The sequence below is a fragment of the Bos mutus genome, chromosome 7, assembly GCF_027580195.1.
Source record: "Bos mutus isolate GX-2022 chromosome 7, NWIPB_WYAK_1.1, whole genome shotgun sequence".
Lineage (NCBI taxonomy): Eukaryota > Metazoa > Chordata > Mammalia > Artiodactyla > Bovidae > Bos > Bos mutus.
The window spans coordinates 17,146,261-17,169,493 of record NC_091623.1 but is presented as its reverse complement, the minus strand read 5'-3'; the positions used below and the strand labels follow the sequence as shown (position 1 = coordinate 17,169,493).

General features: G+C 37.1%; 1 pseudogene; it reads right to left on the bottom strand.

The window, feature by feature from the left end:
* Positions 1–1,444: 1,444 nt before the first annotated feature.
* LOC106701328 (HIG1 domain family member 1A, mitochondrial pseudogene) lies at positions 1,445–1,725 on the bottom strand (annotated as a pseudogene).
* Between the last annotated feature and the right edge of the window lie 21,508 nt (positions 1,726–23,233).

Here is a 23,233-nt window from a genome sequence, read left to right as displayed (position 1 = left end):
AGGTTTGTTTGGAAAAATGGCTACAAGTTTTCATTATCTGCCAGGGGAAAAAGGCTTTAGTAAAACAATTCTTTGATTTTATTACAGTGGTATAAACAGACCTATGTGTTAAGGTGTCTCTATTTTATCCAACTAATTTAGAGAGTAGGATATTTAGCTGGTCTCAGATTATCATATTCAATCAACAAAAGTTTACTGTGTATGACATTGAAGGGTAGAAGAATATCCCACCTCAAAATATGTCACTTTGTCATAAGAATTATTTTGAGCTAAAGGCACTAAAAACAGTGGATGCAAGAAGAGTGAGCATTCAAATCTCCTTTTGTTCCTGAAACAAGAGATTAAAAACTCCCATGTGAGAGATGTGCTCCATGTACTAGGAGAAAAGAAATATTTTTTGACTGGGAATCAAAGCTGAGAGAGAATAAGAATTCTGCAGAGAGAATAAACAGACTTTGTTCAAATAATTTTTTTTGGAAGGGTTCACTTACTTTAATAACACTACATTTACCAAGTTATCACCATGGAATGTAAATTAAGATTAGACAAGGGAATTTCACAAGTACAGCAAAGCATTCTGTGATATACCAAAAGTTTGTATAATGTCTGACCAAACCAGCTTGCTCATCAATCACTTTCATTACAGGCATTTTATTTAGTTGATGATTCTTTTGGAGAAAATAAACTTCCTGCACACATTTAAAAATTTACCTTTACAAAAATTTTCATTTACCTTTGCATTAGCACTTAAAACATGCATTTGTTTCAAAATAACATTTAATATCATTCTAATATAAGAACAGCAAAATATAATTCTGCAATTACAAAAGAACTAAAGGGGATCTACAATTTAAGTTATTCTCATGCCCATAACTATGATTCTAAAATAAATACTACTTCAAAGTGGCTCTATCACCAGCTTTTTAGGTTTGGTTTAAAAGCACATAGACTTGCAGGGAGGTTTAAAATGTATTCCATGCACTGTTCTGAAAGGTTCCTCAAGAGCTAACAGACCTTAAAACAGCACTCAGTCTACAAGAGAAAATTAAATTAACTGCGGTAAATAGGATTCCTACATTACATTAAAAACATATGATATTCTGCAGCAACTGGGAGCATTTCAGGATTGGCATGTTGTCTTTTTAGAACTAATTTCAACAGAAGAGTTTAAGGAGGTGGATAGGTACCGTTATCAACTGTATTTAAAAGTGACATGTTTCTTTTGTGCTGATCTGACTCCCCTGAAGGACCTAGCTAGTGAACTAGTCACCAGGAATTTGGTCACCAGGCAAATCAAGCCTGCAAGAAAGGAAGCCAATATTCAAATTACCATGTTCTTGTCTGACCCAAACATTTATTTTCAGCATAAACATATAACCTCAATATGAGATGTCTAACTAAAGCAAGCACCACTACCACCAAGTCCAAGATGGCATCTCCCCTTCTAAGATTTAGGCTTTGCCCAGAATTCTTGATACAGGGAATAGGCCATACCAAGAGTCACTGCTCCCACAACGAAGCCTTGGGCTGCCACACGCATGTGGATCAGGTGAACAGACATTTTAGTATTCCCCTGTTCTTCAATCTATATTATCCATATGCAACAATTGCTGCAAAACCTGCCATTCCAGTGGGGACAAATGGTGCCTCTCTAGCTTTTCGGATAAGTGTAGATCCCTGATCTTCATCATATGAAGCAAGAGAAACGTCTGTGTCGCTTGACATAGTGATTGAAGAATCTTCAGACAACTACAAGATGTTTCAGGTTCCTACTGGCTTCAAACTTTGTTAAAATAATTCTTATCTTCCTTTAATCTCCCTGTATATTTCAGTTACTTTTCTACAATTGTCTCCCTTTGTTCAAACCAGTATAAATGTATTGAGATTTTGCCATTTTTCTGGGTCTTTTTTCATGTCCTTATGAGGGCTCCTCTGTCACAACTTACATAAATATGTATGCTTTTCACTTGTTAATCTATTTTTTGTTGTTGTTCCATCACTCAATCATGATCAACTCTTTGTGACCCCATGGACTGCAGCATGCCAGGCCTCCCTGTCCATTGTCAGCTGCCAGAGCTTGCTCAAACTCATGTCCGTTGAGTTGGTGATGTTATCCAACCATCTCATCCATTGTCATTCCCTTCTCCTACTATCTTTAAACTTTACTAGTATCAGGGGGTTTTAATCTATCTGTTTTATGTCAATTTAATTCTCAGGCACATCTGGAAAAAGGTTAAAGGTGTTTAACTTCCAAGAAGTTAAAGGCAAAATTGTGTTACACCTACATCATTAATGAAGACTATATTTAGTAGATTTTGTACAAATACTTGAGATTGAAAACAACAGCATATCCAATCAGCTTTACCACTTTGTAAAGATGAAAATGAGATGTATATATGTGCTTAAGGAAGACTGAGGAGACAAATGATGCATATATCTTTCAGAGAACAGCACACACTGAACTGTATGGAAGAACTAAGAGGAGAGGCATGTTCAAAGAGCAAAATGATTGACATATTCTTTATCTTAACCAGTGGAATAAATCCAGTGGATTTCTAAAGGTACAGAAACATGCTGTCATAGAAATGTGTTCTGAAGTTCAAAAAAGTTTTAACTATTTATACTAGGTCTGCTGTGTTGATTTTTGATAACATATGCATATTTTATACATTATTATTTTTGTTTTTTCATGATTTTAGAGAAACCATAACAGATTTTAATGCTTATTTAAATAATGTATCAATTTTAAATTTATTTAGTTTTCATTAGCTTTATCATCCCTCTTGGTATAGTCCATCTTTTCCGTTTACAATTAATTGAAACTCTGGTTTTGTAAGTTTCCAGTGGGCTACCTGGCAAGGGAGGTTCCTTGTTTATACCTTAAATTCCTAGTTTCATTTACAAAGTTTAGAAAAGTCCTCTTGAAGATATAATGATGCAGCCACCAACTCTAAGGCAGCCTTCATAATTAAGTTCCTAGAACCATCTCCTGATTCCAGTCAAGTTGGGATTCCAAAGAGTAAATTGAGTGCCTGCAGTATATACATTATTAGATATTCAGAAAGAAGTGCTGAGTCATGGATCACAGAAGGTAGTAAGGGCAGACAAGAGGAAATACTAGTGCTTTATGGCGAGTGAACAGCACATGACACTGCCTCAGACTCTGAACTTAAATTAGTAATGGTTGTATTATACATGTTTGCCACTGTATGTCTCAGTTTTAAAAACCAAACTGTTCCTCATAATGTTATACACGTTTTATAGTATAATACAGTCTAGTGCATAAATGTTATACAAAAGAGGTTCTTTCAATTATGTGTTTATTTCATTAGTATTATCCAATTTTTTTCTTGCTAACATACTTCACATTCCTTTATCACTACCTATATTTGCTTTTCTGACAAAGTCTTGTTGATAATTGTTGAAATAATACTCAATAGGAAAAATATGCTAAGAAAAGCTAAAATTTGAATTAAGATAGTATAAATATTCAACCGTATATGTTAATTTTTTCCATTAAAAAAAAGTATATTTATTTTTGGCTGACCCATTTCATGGTTGCTATGTGAGCTTTCTCTAGTTTAGTGAGCAGGAGCTACTCTCTACCTGTGGTATGTGGGCTTCTCATTACTGTGGCTTCTCTTGTTGTAGAGCACGGGCTCTAAGCACACAGGTTTTAGTAGTTGTAGCTCAAGGGTTCTAGAGCATTGGCTCAGTTGTGCTGCCCTGGCTTAGCCACCCTGCAGGCACGTGGAATCTTACAGCAGGGATCCAACCCATGTCCTCTCAACTGATGGGCTAATTCTTAACCACTGGACTACCTTGGAAGTCCTAATTTTTTAAAAAAATTATCAGTGAATTCCTTGTGACAAGTTAAATGTTGAACAATGGTACATGAAAAAGCTACTTTATAAAATAAAGAGGGTTCTAAAGAGGGTAAATTGTACTCCTACAAAAGAGAGGCAACTCTGAAAGAGTTTAGTAGTCCATTATGATTAAAATATCCAGAATATATGGAAGCCAGAGACACAGTTTTAATGAAAGTGAGTATCAGGAAGTAAAATATAAAATTTCACATCTGAATTATCATACCAAACTCTGCTTCAAGGGAACATGACCTAAGATAAGCATCAAGAATATCTTAATTTTATAGCTATGGCGGTCATGGTATTATTTGTACTTTGATAGCTGTATTATGTTCATATTTTAGTTCTAATCAGTTAGTCACCAAACCTCTGTTTAAGATGGACTGGGGCTTTTTATGAGACTTACCTAAAATAAGCCCTGTTAATGGATTTGCTATAGGGCTTTCTAAATGCATGCTCCTAACCCTTATGGCAGAAAGTGAAGAGGAACTAAAAAGCCTCTTGATGAAAGTGAAAGAGGAGAGTGAAAAAGTTGGCTTAAAGCTCAACATTCAAAAAACAAAGATCATGGCATCCGGTCCCATCACTTCATGGGAAATAGATGGGGAAACAGTGGAAACAGTGTCAGACTTTATTTTTTGGGCTCCAAAATCACTGCAGATGGTGACTGCAGCCATGAAATTAAAAGACGCTTACTTCTTGGAAGGAAAGTTATGACCAACCTAGATAGCATATTGAAAAGCAGAGACATTACTTTGCCGACAAAGGTCCGTTTAGTCAAGGCTATGGTTTTTCCAGTGGTCGTGTATGGATGTGAGAGATGGACTGTGAAGAAAGCTGAGCACCGAAGAATTGATGCTTTTGAACTGTGGTGTTGGAGAAGACTCTTGAGAGTCTCTTGGACTGCAAGGAGATCCAACCAGTCCATTCTAAAGATCAGTCCTGGGTGTTCATTGGAAGGACTGATGCTAAAGCTGAAACTCCAGTACTTTGGCCACCTCATGCGAAGAGTTGACTCATTGGAAAAGGCTCTGATGCTGGGAGGGATTGGGGGCAGGAGGTAAAGGGGATGACAGAGGATGAGATGGCTGGGTGGCATCACTGACTCGACGGACGTGAGTCTGAGTGAACTCGGAGTTGGTGATGGACAGGGAAGCCTGGCGTGCTGCGATTCATGAGGTCACAAAGAGTCGGACACGACTGAGCAACTGAACTGACTGAAGACCTATTATCCATAAATGTAAATATTTAACATATTATGAATAGTGAAATATTACTGAAAGTATATCTTTAGTTTTCGTGGCCATAGTGGGATTTTTTTGTTTGTTTGGTTTTTACCAGAAAAATGGGTTCATTTGGGAAAGTATTTCAATTTGGGACAAGCAGGCTATAGAAAAAAGCCATAGGCAAGTCCATCAAAGAGGAACTTTATTTTATAGAGAAAAGGAGGAAGTCGTTTTGAATAAGTTCCTTGGAGGAAAGCAAGAATTCTAGGTGATGATGGGTTCTCACTGGCTTATTTACTGGGGTAGTTGACACAACAGTGTGTTGAGAGTAGAAATCTTCATACACTTAATGTTTTCTTTGACTGCATCTTGCATGTGAGTTTGTATTTATTATCTGCATGAAAGCTGCAAAGCTCACTGTGGTTGCCTTTTATATAGGACATTAGCCTCGTCAAAACATTAAACATCAATAGACTTTGACCATCCAGTTAAGCTCTAAGAAATAACCCACTTTTCTTTATCAATTAAAGATCTAAATAATTGAATTAAAGATGATTCCTATTTTGTCCAATCCCTATTTGTCAATTAGGAATGTCACTCTGCTTTAATGAAAATATCCAATAGAGTTGTATATTTTCTTTTAAAAAATTATATATTACTCCTATAGAAAGTTGGATCTAATTTGGTCCAATATTTAGTTAACTAATTCCGGTAAATAAAATTACATTAATTTTATAGTCTATTATTAGCTCTAAAGTAATATGTCTTGAAATAGACATTTTTATAGACTAGATGAACCTGTTATCTCCATTTCAGTGAGTGTTACTGAGATGTTCAAATCAGAAATGTGATAATCATCTTTTGTTCTCTCTTCTTCCTTACCTTGACACATAGAATGTAGTATCCACTGCTAAATACTAATTATTTTACCTTCAGAATGTATCTTGAGTCTAATATACTTTTTCTTTAACTCACTGGTAATACTCTAGTTTGAGCCATTGGCCATTTTAGTTGTTTATCTAAACTGTGAAAGCAGCTCCCTAAATAGATTCTTCTCTTGATTTTTCTAGTACCACTTTTTCCTACATAGCAGCTAAAAGAGCTATTTTTATTAAATCTATATTGATAGTTTCCTGCCTATAAACTTTAGTTTTTTGCTTATAAATTTTCAATGGCTACTCATATTATTCAGAATAACTTGGAACTCTTAGTGTAGTAGACTGAGGTGCGCCCTCAAAAAGATATGCCCAAGCCCTAACTCCCTCTATCTGTAAATATGATCTTTTTGAAAATAGGTATTTTCAGATGTAATTAAGCTAAAATTGTCAAATAAGACTCTTCTGGATTTAGAGTGGATTTTAAAGCAATGACTGCCATCATAAGAAAAGATTTGGGGCACAAGGAGTCATAGGAGAAGGTGAGCTGATGATGCAAGCTGACTGGAAGACAATCACAAGTCAAGGAATGCAAAGGAACTCCAGCAATCACCAAAAGGTAAGAGGGATGAATGCTTCCTTAGCATCCTTAGAGGGAGTGTGGTTCTTCAGACACCTTGATTTCAGACTTCTGTTAGTACTGTCAAAGAATAAACTTATATGTATTTTTAGCCACCAAATTTGTGGTAATTTGTAACAGCAATCCTAGGAAACCAATACACAGTAAGTGACTTACAAACCTCAGTAAGGTGTGGTTTTACTATATCAATCCAAACCTCATTTCATGGCATTCTCCTTTGCATTTATTACACATGATGGTTTACATTCTTAAAATATACCATAATCTTTGCACTGGCTGTCCTCCCTGACAAGAATGCTCTTTCCCCAGATTCTCCTAGGCAGCATTTCTCATACTTCAGGTTTCAGTTTAAATGTTATCTCCCAAGTGAGAATACCCTTATCAATAGCAAAATTTGCTTATTATTTCATCGACTATAATAGCACCTACCTTATGCAATTTTTGTTATTTATGTTCTCTACATTTCTTAGTCTGTGCAATTCTTGAGAGTAGATAACATGCATTGAGATTTCCAAACAGTATTCTATATCCAATTCCTAACATAGGGCCTAATATTAAAATACGCAATAATTGTGTGCTGAATGAGTGGATGAATGAATTAAGTTTCTGAATCATTGAGAAAAGGATTTAATATATTTTCTGACAAATGTGCACTGCTTAGTTTTGGAAATATTAACTGTATGTAAAAATTCACTTGAAACATTTCCTAGTAAATAACACAGATCTGGGAAAACTTGGGTCCTATATATGTATTTCTCAGTACTTTTGTCAGAATATTTCCAGCACCTCACAGAACTGTGCTGCGATGTCACATTTCAATAATAGATGCTGCAATTTTGCCTGTTATGTGTTTAAGTCTGAAACAAACTTTATTAAAAATCTTTAACTTATGGAAAAAAATGAGAACCTGGCTTTATCAATACCTTAATTATCTAAGATAAATATTGATTTCTGTCTTAGAAAATAACAGTAAACTTCTTAGAAGAATAATTTCTCATGAATTAAAAAAAAAAAAAAAAAAACATTCTATGGATTTCCCAGGTGTCAGAGTGGGAAAGAGCCCACCTACCATTGCAGAAGACAGAAGAGAAGCAGGTTCGATTCCTGAGTCAGGAAGATCCCTTGGAGTAGGATGGCAGCCCAGTCCAGTATTCTTGCCTGGAAAATCAAAAGGACAGAGAAGCCTGGTGGGCTACAGTCCATGGGATCACAGATTCATACACGACTGATCTTACACATACACACACACACATACACACACAAACCTAGTTGTACTAAATTAACTTGAGTTGCTCATTTAAAGTTATTTGCCAAGGTCAAAGCAAAGAACCCCTTCAGTTCAGTTCAGTCGCCCAGTCATGTCTGACTCTTCATGACCCCATGGACCGCAGTACGACAGATCTCCCTGTTTATCACCAACTCATGGAGCTTACTCTAATTCATGTCCATTAGGTCGGTGATGCCATTCAACCCTCTCATTCTCTGTCGTCCCCTTGTCCTCATGCCCTCAATCTTTCCCAGCATCAGGGTCTTTTCAAATGAGTCAGTTCTTTGCATCAGGTAGCCAAAGTATTGGAGTTTCAGCTTTAGCATCAGTCCTTCCAATGAATATTCTGGACTGATCTTCTTTAGAATGGACTGGTTGGATCTCCTTGCTGCCCAAGGGACTTTCAAGAGTCTTCTCCAACACCACAATTCAAAAGCATCAATTATTTGGCACTCAGCTTTCTTTATAGTACAACTCTCACATCAATACATGATCACTGGGAAAACCATAGCCTTGACTAGATGGACCTTTGTTGGCAAAGTAATGTCTCTGATTTTTAATATGCTGTCTAGGCTGGTTATAACCTTCCTTCCAAAGAGTAAGCATCTTTTAATTTCATGGCTGTGGTTAACATCTACAGTGATTTTGGAGCACAAAAAATAAAGTCTCTCACTGTTTCCACTGTTTCCCCATCTATTTGCCATGAAGTGATGGGGCCAGATGCCATGATCTTAGTTTTCTGAATGTTGAGCTTTAAGTCAACATTTTCACTCTCCTCTTTCACTTGCATCAAGAGGCTCTTTAGTTCCTCTTCACTTTCTGCCATAAGGGTGGTGTCATCTGCATATCTGAGGTTACTGATATTTCTCCCAACAATCTTGATTCCAGCTCCTGCTTCATCCAGTCCAGCATACCTCATGATGTATTCTGCATATAAGTTAAATAAGCAGAGTGACAATATACAGCTTTGACATACTCCTTTTCCTATTTGGAACAAGTCTGTTGTTCCACATCCAGTTCTAACTGTTGCTTCCTGACCTGTATACAGGTTTCTTAAGAGGCAGGTCAGGTGGTCTGGTATTCCCATCTCTTGAAAAATTTTCCTCAGTTTGTTGTGATCCACACAGTCAAAGGCTTTGGCATAGTCAATAAAGCAGAAATAGATGTTTTTCTGGAACTCTCTTGCTTTTTCAATGATCCAGCTGATGTTGGCCATTTGAGCTCTGGTTCCTCTGCCTTTTCTAAAACCAGCTTGAACATCTGGAATTTCATGGTTCACATATTCTTGAAGTCTGGCTTGCAGAATTTTAAGCATTACTTTACTAGTATGTGAGATGAGTGCAATTGTGGGGTAATTTGAACATTCTTTGGCATTGTCTTTCTTAGGCATTGGAATGAAAACTGACCTTTTCCAGTCCTGTGGCCACTGCTGAGGTTTCCAAATTTGCTGGCATACTGAGTGCATCACTTTCACAGCATCATCTTTTAGGATTTGAAATAGCTCAACTGGAAATCCATCACCTGCACTAGCTTTGTTTATAGTGATTCTTCCTAAGGCCCATTTGACTTCACATTCCAGGATGTCTGGCTCTAGGTCAGTGATCACTTCATTGTGATTATCTGGGTCATGAAGATCTTTTTTGTACAGTTCTTCTGTGTATTCTTGCCACCTCTTCTTAATATCTTCTGCTTCTGTTAGGTCCATACCATTTCTGTCCTTTATTTAGCCCATCTTTGGATGAAATATTCGCTTGGTATCTCTAATTTTCTTGAAGAGATCTCTAGGCTTTCCCATTCTGTTGTTTTCTTCTATTTCTTTGCACTGATCACTGAGGAAGGCTTTTTTATCTCTCCTTGCTATTCTTTGGAAATCTGCATTCAAATGGGTATATTTTTCCTTTTCTCCTTTGCTTTTCTCTTCTTTCACAGTTATTTGTAAGCCTTCCTCAGACAGCCATTTTGCTTTTTTGCATTTCTTTTCTATGGGGATGGTCTTGATCCCTGTCTCCTGTACAATATAATGAACCTCTGTCCATAGTTCTTCTGGCACTCTGTCTATGAGATCTAGTCCCTTAAATCTATTTCTCACTTCTACTGTATAATTGTAAGGGATTTGATTTAGGTCATACCTGAATGGTCTAGTGGTTTTCCCCACTTTTTTCAATTTTAGTCTGAATTTAGCAATAAGTTGTTCATGATCTGAGCCACAGTCAGCTCCCAGTCTTGTTTTTACTGACTGTATAGAGCTTTTCCATCTTTGGCTGCAAAGAATATAATCAAACTGAGTTCAGTGTTGACCATCTGATGATGTCCATGTGTAAAGTCTTCTCTTGTGTTGTTGGAAGGGTGTGTTTGCTATGACCAGTGCATTCTCTTGGTAAAACTCTATTAGCCTTTGCCCTGCTACATTCTGCACTCCAAGGTCAAATTTGCCTGTTACTCCAGATGTTTCTTGACTTCCTACTTTGCATTCTAGTCCCCTATAATGAAATGGATATCTTTTGGAGGTGTTAGTTATAAAAGATCTTTGAGGTCTTCATAGAACCGTTCAGCTTCAGTCTTCAGCATTACTGGTCGGGGCATAGACTTGGATTACCATGTATTGAACCCCCTTTACTATCTTAATATGTTAGTTACTGTGAAAATAAGAGTTTCAATAAATATGTAGTGAAACAGTCACAAGAGAAAAACAAATTTCATGCTAAGAGGAAGAGTGTTAAGTTTAAAAATCTTTATTTCTTGACATTTCTTTAGGCATATAAAACCTCTTATAAAGTTAAACTTATGTTAAAAAGTTTTTGAGATAAATGAATAAAAACAATGAGTGCTTAAAGATATCGGGTAAAATAAAACACACAAAACTTTACTAACTAAAGGGCATGTAATTCATAATTTACACATTTTTATGTCAAATGCTAAAGATCCTATAGATTTATTAATACTTTACTCAGCTTGACTCATACCATATCTGTAGAATGATGATGATAGAAGCATATAAATTTTCTGGTCTTTGTACACGATCAGCATATTCCCAGAAAAATCCCATTAAATATCATTTGAGAGTGAAAAGAAGTAACACAGAATACAATGCAGCACCGTCTCTCTAACTGAATCCCATTGCCTGTACAATTTTTTTCTTTTTTTGTATTGCAGGATTCTTTGTACCGTTATCAAGGAATTTCAAACTCAAATAGCAACGTGCTTCATTGTTCTCTGACCTGAGAACTACCGGTATTTACATGCCTTGATGTCTGATGAAATGTATGTTGGTATAAAGATTACTTGCTGTGTTAGCCAGTCTCCAAGATGACGCAATGATCTCCACTTGCTCATATTCGTGTCTGTGTTGTCCCTCTACACTGAGTCAGCACTGGTGTATATGACTAATAGAATATGACAGAAGAAATGACATGTAACTTCAGATATTTTGGCTTCTCTAATTCTCTCCTTTTTATCTCTTTGCCTATTTGCTCTAGGGAGCTTCAGAATGAAGTCAGCTGCCATGTTTTAGGGAGAAGTCTATGAGGTAAGGAACTGAAGCCTCCTGCCTGTAGCCAATAAGGAAGTATGAAGTTGGAAATAGATCCTCCAACACCAGGTGGGTCTTCATATGCCTGCAGCCCCATCCAATATCTGGGCTTCAACTTCATGGCACTGCTAGCTAAAACCATTCACTTTAAATTCCTAACATAGAAATTATGAGATAGTAAACATTTGATGTTTAAACCAATAAATTTTGGGGTAACTTCCTATACAATAATAGATAACAAACACATATACCACATACACAGGCATTTATATCATATTATATTTCAAAACAGTATAATAGTGATTTGAGACAAGAAATAATGAAAAAGTTCACAAACTAATTATATAAATACTGTTAAGTGTTTAGAAAAAATATGACCTTACCACAATTAACTTGATTTAATCAACTGCCAGTTGTGTGTGTTAATTGCTCAGTCATGTCCAACTTTTTACAATCCCATGGAATGTAGCCCACCAGGCTCCTCTGTCCATGGAATTCTCCAGGCAAGAATACTGGAGTGGGTAGCCATTCACTTCTCCAGGAGATCTTCCAGACCCAGATATTGACCTGGGTCTCCTGTATTGCAGACAGATTCTTTAATATCTGAGTCATCAGGGAAGCCCAAAATACTGAATCAAATAAACAATTTTGTTATATAAAAGACTTAAAATGTGATCAGATATGAAACCTACCCAGAAAGTTTCATTAGGGCTTAGGAGTTATCAGTTCAGTTCAGTTGCTCAGTCATGTCCAGCTCTTTGCGATCCCATGGACTGCAGCACACCAGGTCTCCCCATCCATCACAAACTCCAGGAGTTTACTGAAACTCATGTCCATTGGGAGGAGGCAATGGCAACCCACTCCAGTACTCTTGCCTGGCAAATCCCATGGATGGAGGAGCCTGGTAGGCTGCAGTCCATGGGGTTGCTAGGAGTCAGACACGACTGAGAGACTTCACTTTCACTTTTCACTTTCATGCACTGGAGAAGGAAATGGCAACCCACTCCAGTGTTCTTGCCTGGAGAATCCCAGGGATGGGGGAGGCCGGTGGGCTGCCATCTATGGGGTCGCACGGAGTCGGACATGACTGAAGCAACTTAGCAGCAGCGGCAGCTGCAGCATGTCCATTGAGTTGGTGATGCCATCCAAGCATCTTGTCCTCTGTCATCCCATTTTCCTCCTGCCCTCAATCTTTCCCAGCATCAGGGTCTTTTCCAAAGAATCAGCTCTTCACATCAGGTGGCCAAAGTATTGGAGTTTCAGCTTCAGCATCAGTCCTTCCAATGAATACTCAGGACTGATCTCCTTGAGGATGGACTGGTTGGATCTCCTTGCAGTCCAAGGGACTCTCAAGAGTCTTCTCTAACATCACAGTTCAAAAGCATCAATTCTTCAGTGCTCAGCTTTCTTTATAGTCCAACTCTCACATCCATACATGACTACTGGAAAAATCATAGCTTTTTACTACGTGGACTTTTGTTGACAAAGTAATGTCTCTGCTTTTTAATATGTTGTCAAGGTTGGTCATAACTTTTCTTCCAGGGAGCAAGCGTCTTTTAATTTCATGGCGGCAGTCACCATCTGCGGTGATTTTGGAGCACAAAAAAAATAGTCTGTCTCTGCTTCCACTGTTTCCCCATCTATTTGCCATAAAGTGTTGGGGCCAGATGCCATAATCTTAGTTTTCTGAATGCTGAGCTTAAGGTCGACATTTTCACTCTTCTCTTTCACTTGCATCAAGAGGCTCTTTAGTTCCTCTTCACTTTTGCCATAAGCGTGGTGTCATCTGCATATCTGAGGTTATTGATATTTCTCCCCGAAATCTTGATTCCAGATTGTGCTTCATCCAGCCCAGTATTTCTCATGATGTACTCTGCATATAAGTTAAATAAGCAAAGTGACAATACACAGCCTTGACGTACTCCTTTTCCTATTTGGAACCAGTGTGTTGTTCCATGTCCAGTTCTAACTGCTGCTTCTTGAGCTACCAGGGAAGCCCAAAGATGTGACAAAGGATATAAAAAATCAAATGAAGTGTGAAGCACCCAGGGCTAGACACTCCTAGTTCCTAAGTGTGAGGTCACCAGCCCACAGAGTAGTTAACTGCTTCCCCAAAATGGGTGTAAATGTGGGAGGGCCCACAGGATGAACAGACCTACCTCCTGTCCACTCTGGAGGGATAGAGACTGGCAAAAATACCCTACATCTTCATTTGCCCTTTTCCCTTGTTACTGTAAGTGTATGCCTTTTGTTAAAAATGCAAAAGCAAGCTAGAGGTAAAGGGGCTCCCTGATGCAGTTCATGAAGATCATATCTCCCCAGGGCACATAGGAGGGCAAAGAACAGAGATTGGATCTAGAAGGGAAAACTAGAAATAAGCATCACATCTGCAATCACCAGTGAAAACTTGTGATATTCCGTAAGATTTCTATGACAGTATATGATTCTACCCTTTTGAGAAAGTTAACAATGAACAGCAATGTTTCAAGTAAGAGAGACTTGTACAGTAGCTCTTTTTATTTTATCTTTTTTCAGTTAACAATAAATCCAACTAAATAAACTCTGCATTCCATATAAATTATAATCTTTCCCAAGACCCCCTCCATTTTTTTTAGCTTTCTATTATACAAACTCACTATGTGCAATTAAACACAACTCTTTACTGAATTTATTATTCCTTCCTTTGTTTCTAGTTTCAGTGGATACCTAATCATTAGGCAAAAAGACAGGCGGTTAATGATCTAATTTTAACATTCTCATTCTAATTACTCAGTACTCTGGTCACATCATCTATTAATTCTGTTGCTGCTACTTGTGCAATTAATAAAATTATACTGAATAAATATGCCAGGTTTTATGAGTTGTGATATTGTATATTCACATGTTGTTATCAAAGTATTTGAAACATTTTTAAAATTGAAAACAATACATATATTTAAAAACTCCACTCTTGTCATTTCAAATATTTTAATTTCAGTTTTAAATTTTTTCTAAGTACAAAAATAATATTTCCAATAGAAGTTTATTTTACTTTTCATTATCACACTATTAATTACCTTAGTTTCCTTTCTTCCATTAACATACGCAGTTACTTCTAAGCAAGACCTGTTTTTTTGTTTGTTTGCTTATATGTTTTGGATATGCATAAACTAAAAGAGCACCAGCATATAGTAAGCTCTAATAAATATTTTTATGAATTAACAGATTACATTTCATGGTATTTCTCCTCTCTTAAGAGTTGAAATGTACTAATTCTAGCTATGATTTTGAGCAAAGACATGATCTTATTAGCTACAGTGAAATCAGGGGCAGACAGAGATTTAAACATAAATAACCACAGGGATATATTCTTTTTAATAATTTACTATCAAAAGATTAAAACACATATACACACTACTATACACAAAGTAGATAGCTAATAAGGACCTATTGTGTAACAGGGAAACTCTACTCAATAACTCTACTCAATGAGTTATTACCCATCTGAAATGTCCTAACGACAGAGGAGTCAGAGGCTACAGTCTACAGGATCATACGGTCATACACAACTGACAATACGTGTGCAATGACCTATATGGAAATAAAGTCTAAAGGAAAGTAGATATAGGTATTAATATATGCATGACTGATTCACTTTGCTATATAACAGAAACTAATACAACATTGTAAATCAGCTATATGCCAATAAAAATAAATACTTTTTTAAAGTGAACAGAAAAATTAAAAAGAACTTTAAAAAAATTCCTTAAATCTACTTTGCTGTACAATATCTGTCAAATAAATTAATGGCTATCTAATATTTCACTAACTGCTATTTCACGTTGTTCACTTTGTTAACCACATATGCATTCTTACACAGCTTTTCTCATAGAAATTAGAAATAAGTTAAAGAAATATCTGAAGGAGATGGATATTCTTGGTATCAATTGTTTACAGAAGACTTTCCCAGGCACAAAACTGAAAGTAAAATTTCAACTTTGGCTTTTGAGAGGAAAGTATAACTACTCTTGAGATTATGATTTCTCAGGAACAGACTTTTGAGCACTTATTTTAAAATGTGGATGTTCAGGTAGTAAAGATAAAGATGGAAATGTATACATTTCTACAACAAGGCAAGCCAGAAGATGGGAAAGTATAGGGACCTGATCCTGAGAGAATTGTCTGTCTATGCTTTCTCTCTGCCTTGGGCAGGCTAAAATGAAATTGAAGTCCTGTTTAAATATTCATCCTTACCTCAGCGATGACAGGAGGGGAAGCTCTGCCTAAAAATGTTATTTTTATTCTTAGAAGCCAATAGGACTATAATAGTTAAAAAGTAAGAATTTACCTAGGGTGTAAGAAATACAGGGGTAATGGTGCTTTCAGTTTCATTCTCCTTACGTTGCTGATCTGGGAAGATGGCATCAAGCAAGGCACTTAACAAGTTTAATTAATCAGTTAGTTCAAATTTTTCTAATATTCACAAAAGTCAAGCCTAAAAGGGAAAGATCTGAGAAATATCTGCAGGTGAGAATCCACACTGCAGAAATCAATAAATATAGTTATTTTAAAACTCCCTCTCGATAACTGCTTTTACTTATCCACCTATCTAAATATGTGTTGTACTCAGATTTTATGTCTTTGTGTTTCTTTTTTACACTGGTGACTATCTTGGAACCCTCTTTTGTCTTTCCCAGATGGATTATTTCCAACTGGATTTATGTTTATACTTTTAGATAATAATCTCTGTGTCTTTATTTCTCAGACTCAGTATCTCCATTGGTAAAATTAACATATTCTGTTACTTGTAATTTCTGTCCAAGTGAAACCTATTCAACATGTTTCAGTTCAGTTCAGTCACTCAGTCATGTCCGATTCTTTGCGACCCCATGGACTGCAGCACGCCAGGCCAGCCTGTCCATCACCTACTCCTGGAGTTTATTCAAACTCATGTCCATTGAGTTGGTGATGCCATCCAACCATCTCATCCTGTCATCCCCTTCTCCTCCTGCCCTCAATCTTTCCCAGCATCAGGGTCTTTTCAAATGAGTCAGTTTTTTGCATCAAGTGGCCAAAGTATTGGAGTTTCAGGTTTAGCACCAGTCCTGCCAATGAATATTCTGGACTGATTTCCTTTAGGATGGACTAGTTGGATCTCCTTGCAGTCCAAGGGACTCTCAAGAGTCTTCTCTAACACCACAGTTCAAAAGCATCAATTCTTCAGTGCTCACCCATCTTTATAGTCCAACTCTCACATCCATACATGACTACTGGAAAAACCATAGTTTGACTAGATGGACCTTTGTTGCCAAAGTAATGTCTCTGCTTTTTAATATGCTGTCTACCTTGGTCATAGTTTTTCTTCCAAGGAGCAAGCGTCTTTTGGCTGCAGTCACCATCTGCAGTGATTTTGGAGCCCAAAAATTTTTGACATGTTTAGTTCATCTAAATAGACAGGAAAGTGACCTCTCAACAGTGCTTAGATTAAAAGCAGAGGATATCAGATTCAGATCTCGTTTGACCAAAAATGTGTCAATAGTAAACCCTTAACTTACTCTAGCAAACACTTAACAAACGTTTCCAGTGAACTTCTTTCAATCAGCATTTTACTACAATGGGATTACTGTATCTCAAAAAAACCCACAAAGTACAACTATAGCTGAAGTTTAATTTCCAGTTCACCAGACATGAGCACAGAAAGATGTGCTGTTAAATATACACAATTATACCTCCCCATGTTCATCACAGATTAAAGTACCGGAACATCTGACAGAGGTAGCAAAGGAAATGAATAACCCTGAGAGTTCCTCTATTGGTTCAAAATGTGTTTCACAGAAACATAACTCTTTCCTATTGCATTTATTTTTATTACAGAAATGAATAATTAGCCCACTAGTTGCAATATTAAAACCACTAATAAATGTGAGAAATCAAAGATAGATCAGCAAAACAAACAAATCAGTTTATAACTTTTAAATGTTGCTCTAGTTTTAAAGTTTGAATTTAAATTCAGTTCAGTCTCATTCTGTAGAGCCCTTTAGGAAAATGTAAGATGTATATATGACTTGCTTATAGAGATGTGTCATTGAATTAATCTTCTCTTTTTTCAGAGTTCATCAGCCTATACAATATTTTAATCAATTTTCCAGATTAAAACAACAAATGCAATTGACAATAAACAGGTCTGGAAATAGAACTAACTGCTGGTAAACATTCAACTAGTGGGAGAAGTGTACAAATGTAATAAAGTATCTTTATACACACAAATGCTATGGATACAAGTCAATATATTTTAAAAGAAAAATGGAAATAAGTGTGTTAATTAGGACAAGTGAAAGTTAAGTGCACGTCTACTACATTGTAAATACATACGTGGTACACAACTTCATGAAGTTGATTATTAAAAAAATATTGCACACAGACTGATTGTATCTGAGTAGCTATCTATGAGCCCAGACCTATCTAAGACATTGCTATGAAATGATCTGTGGTTCATCTCTTATTCATAAGCTGCTGCTACTGCTGCTAAGTCGCTTCAGTAGTGTCCGACTCTGTGCGACCCCATAGATAGCAGCCCACCAGGCTCCCCCAACCCTGGGATTCTCCAGGCAAGAACACTGGAGTGGGTTGCCATTTCCGTCTCCAGTGCATGAAAGTGAAAGTGAAGTCACTCAGTCGTGTCCGACTCTTAGCCACCCCATGGACTGCAGCCCACCAGCCTCCTCCGTCCATGGGATTTTCCAGGCAAGAGTACTGGAGTGGGTGCCATTGCCTACTCTGTATTCATAAGCTAGTGCTTGTTATTTGTATACCAGGAAATGGAATAAAAAAAGTAAAGAACCATAGAAAACACCAAGAGAATTAGAACCTTAAATGTAGACGTTTTTACAAACTGAGAATTTATTTTAAAAGAGAGGGAAATGTAGTTTTGTCCAGTGGGCCAGATGTCACAGGGTGGAGAAGAAGGTACAGATGGTGAAGGCTTTGATGGCAATAAAGCTGTATAGACACAACATCTTTGGCTATTTTTGTATTTCCTTGCTTCTGAATCCATGGAAAATTTTATTATATGCTAATTTTGTAGCCAGAAGACAAAGGAGAAATTATTAATGTTTTTATTGTCATTTTGTTAGGTAAAGCCAGTCTTATTTAGTTTTAATACAATCCATTCATGGTTTGTTCTATCATTAAGCACACTGACATTTCTAGAGTCATCTTCTGGAATGCCACTCAGCTACTGAGTGTGTTAGTCAGTCACTCAGTCATGTCTGACTCTTGTGCAACCCCATGAACTGTAGCCCACCAGGCCCCCCTGTCCATGGAATTTTCCAGGCAAGAATACTAGAGTGGGTTGCCATGCCCTTCTCCAGGGGATCTTCCCAACCCAGGGATTGAACCCAGGTCTTCTCCATTGTAGGCAGGTGCTTTACCATCTGCCTACAATGCAGGAGACCCAGGTTTGATCCCTGGGTTGAGAAGATCCCCTGGAGAAGAAAATGGCAACCCGCTCCAGCATTCTTACCTGGAAAATCCCATGGATGGAGGAGCCTGGTAGGCTATAGTCTATGGGATCACAAAGAGTTGGACGTGACTGAAGGACTTTCGGAGAAGGCACACTTTACCATCTGAGTCACCAGGGAAGCTCCTCAGCTACTGAGAAGAAATGGTAAAGTATAAGCTGCCTTCTCAGAAATATATGACCTGCTAACCTGTCTGCAATGAAAGGAATATTAAATGATAGGCTTTCTGGAAAACAAAGCACCACTCCCTACATGTGCTTTTTTGTCCTAGTTTACTCTTTGAAATTATAGTTGTTCTATAACGGTAAGTTGTTTTCACAAGCTTAGTGATAGCTTCCTGACTTGCTATAAATAATCACATCTTATTCTCTGGTATGTCAGTAGTTTAGTATTTTGTCCTTATATTCTACAAGCTTGGTTTCATAAAAACAAAATCCCTAAAATATATATTCAGCATGTATAATGTATCTGATTTAGCAGACTTTTTTTTTTTCTTGAAGTACAGTTGAGTTACAGTGTTGTGTTAATTTCTGTTGTGCAGTGAAGAGATTCAGTTATACAATTACATTCATTTCTTTGTTTTTTTCCACTATGGTTTTTCACAGGATACTGAATATAGTTCTCTCTGCTATACAGTAGGACCTTGTTATTTATTCATTATATACTTAGTACCTTACATCTGTGACCTGCAATCTCCCACCGCATCCTTCCCCCAACCCTCTCCCCGTTGGCAACAAGCAGTTTGTTCTCTATGTCCATGACTCTGTTTCTGTTTCATATATAGGTTCATTGGTGTCATATTTTAGATTCCAGATACAAGTGATATCACATGGCATTTATCTTTCTCTTTCTAACTTACTTCACTGGGTATGATAATATCTAGTTTTATCCATGTTGCTGCAAATGATATTATTCCATCCTTACTTATGCTAGGTAGTATTTCACTGCTTATCTGTATGACATCTTCCTTATCCATTCATCTGTCAATGAACATTTAGTTTGTTTCCATATCTTGGCCATTTTGAATAGTGCTGCTATGAACACAGGGATGCATGTATATTTTTGAATTTTGCCTATATATATGCCCAGATGTGGGATTGCTAGATCATATGGTAGCTCTATTTCCCTGTTTTCTGAGGAAACTAAGAGCTACTTCTCCCCTAGAGAAGGGAACGGCTACCCACTCCAGTATTCTGGCCTGAAGAATTCCATGGACTGTATAGTCCAAAGGGCTGCAAAGAGTCGGACATGACTGAGTGACTTTCACTTTCACTTTCACCTTCAGAGCTATTACAGTTTTCCTTAGTAGGTGTACCAACTTACATTCCCACCAACAGTGTAGGAGGGCTCCCTATTCTCTGTGTCCTCTACAGTATCTGACATTTGTAGAGTTTTTAATGACAGCCATTCTGAAAATTGTGATGTGGTACAACAAAATTAATTTGTGCAAGCTAACGGGTAGTAAGTTTCAAGATATACTGAGGCATCTATTTGAGATAAATTATTTTCCTCCATGTATATCTTGTGCTTAAACTAGGGTTTCTATAAATACTATAGAAAAGAAAAAGAGGAAAATGTCTTTCACTTAATTCAAGAAATTTAGTATTTATAATAATATTCAATATATCTTCTTTCTGGTCTGGTATGATGCAGAATAATAGTCTTAGACATATACTACAATTAAAATAAAAGGATATTGGGAATTTAAAATTATAATATAAAAGATCTGGCTCTTGGTAAAGTTGGTGTATTTAAATATAATGAAATTAAATAACTGTAGCATGTATAATGTGATAGAATGAGACTACTGTATTTTATTTTTGATTTTGCATTATGGGCAAATTTAATTCAGATGACCATTATATATACTACCATGGGCAAGAATACCTTAGAAGAAATGGAGTAGCCCTCATAGTCAACAGAATATTCCAAAATGTAGTGCATGAATGCATGCTAAGTTGCTTCAGTCATCATTGTGACACTATGGACTGTAGCCTTCCAGTCTCCTCTGTCCACGGGATTCTCTAGGTAAGAATACTGGAGTGGGTTCTTTGCCTACTGAGACCCAGGGGAAGCCCCCCAAATGCAATACTTGGGTGCAATCTCAAAAATGACAGAATGACCTCAGTCTGTTTCCAAGGCAAACCATTTATACCTCAACCAATAATGGCAAAGAAGCTGAAGTTGAATGGTTCTATGAAGACCTACAAGACCTTCTAGAACTAACACTAAAAAATTAAATGTCTTTTTCATCACAGGGGATAGGAATGCAAAAGTAGGGAGCCAAGAGATACCTCGAGTAATAGGCAAGTTTGGACTAAGAGTAAAAAATGAAGCAGGGCAGAGGCTAACAGAGTTTTGCCAAGACAACACACTGGTCAGAGAAAACACCCTCTTCCCACAACACAAGAGATGGCTCCACACATGGGCATCACCAGATGGTCAATACCAAAATTAGATTGATTATATATAGCTGAAGATCAAGAAGCCCTACACAGTTGCCAAAATAAGACCTGGAGCTGACTGAAGCTCAGACCATGAGCTCCTTATTTCAAAATTCAGGCTTACATTGAGGAAAGTAGGAAAAATCATTAGACCATTCAGGTATGACCTAAATCAAATCCCTTTTGATTATACAGTGGAAATGACAAATAGATTCAAGGGACTGGATCTTGTAGATAGAGTGACTGAAGAAGAATGGAGGTTTGTGATATTGAAGAGGAGGCATTGACCAAAACCATCTCCAAGAAAAAGAAATGCAAGAAGGCAAAATGGTTGTCTGAGGAGTGTTTACCAATAGCTTTGAAAGAAGAGAAGCAAAAGGCAAAGGAGAAAGGGAAATACATACCCAACCAAATGCAGAGTTCCTGAGAAAAGCAAGGAGAGATAAGAAAGCCTTCTTAAGTTAATGGGAAGGGCTAGAGATCTCTTCAAGAAAATTGGAGACACCAACAGAATATTTCATGCAAAGATGGACATAATAAAGAATAGAAACAGCAAGAACTTAATGAAAGCAGAAGAAATTAAGAAGATGTGGCAAGAATACACAGGACTATACAAAAAAGGTCTTAATGACCAAGATAACTACAATGGTGTGGTCAATCACCTAGAACCAGGCATTCTGGAGTGTGAAGTCAGGTGGGCCTTAGTCTGAACAAAACTAAAAGAGGTGATGGAATTCCAGCTGAGATATTTCAAATTCTAAAAGATGCTGCTGCTAAATGATGAACTCAATATGATAGCAAATTTGGAAAACTCAGAAGTTTCCACAAGACTGGACAAATTCAGTTTCCATTCCAATCCCAAAGAAAGAAAATGCCATAGAACGCTCAAACTACTGTGCAATTGTGCTCATTTCACATGCTAGCAAAGTAAGGCTCAAAATTCTTCAAGCTAGGCTTCAACAGAGTGTGAACTGAGAACTTCCAGATATGCAAGCTGGATTTAGAAAAGGCAGAGGAAACAGAGGTCAAACTGCCAACATCAGCTGGATCATAGAAAAAGCAAGGAAATGCCAGAAAAACATCTACTTCTGCTTCACTGAGTACACTAAAGCCTTTGACTGTGTGGATCACAACAAACTATGGAAAATTCTTAAAGAGATGGGAACGCCAGACTACCTTACCTGCCTCCTGAGAAACCTGTATGCAGGTCAATAAGCAACAGTTAGAATGAGACAAGGAACAACTGACTGGTTCAAAATTGGGAAAGGAGTACACAAGTCTCTATATTGTCATCCTGCTTATTTAACTTATATGCGAGTACATCATGCAAAAGGCCCATCTGGATGAATCACAAGTTAGAATCAATATACCCAGGAGAAATATTAGCAACCTCAAATATGCATGGTAAACTATTCAAAATATACCATTATTTTGATTACATATCTTTATAATCATACACTACCTGGCTTTGTTGAAGTCACCATGAATGTTTTATATCAAAGAAGTATATGTATGTACAAGTATATATATATACATACATACATGTATTGCTTTGCATGCTACAATTATAATACATTCAACTTTCTCTCTAATAAAGCATGTCTATCTTTCTTCTAAACCAAAGCTTCTCTCCTCCAAGTAAGCAGATCTGATCCACGTTTCCACAAGAGGATAAGGTACCCTACCTTACCCTTCTACCTCTCATTTCTTATTCACCATGTTGCTTCTATTTCCTCCCAGGTCAAGAAGTAATGTTTAGAGGTAAAAGGGCAAAGTCACTACACCTACGCAGTAGTGTTTTTTGATCCTCCTTTGACCACTGAAGGAGCCCCTGGTGACTCAGATGGTAAAGAGTCTGCCTGCAGTGGGGGAGACCCGGGTTCGATC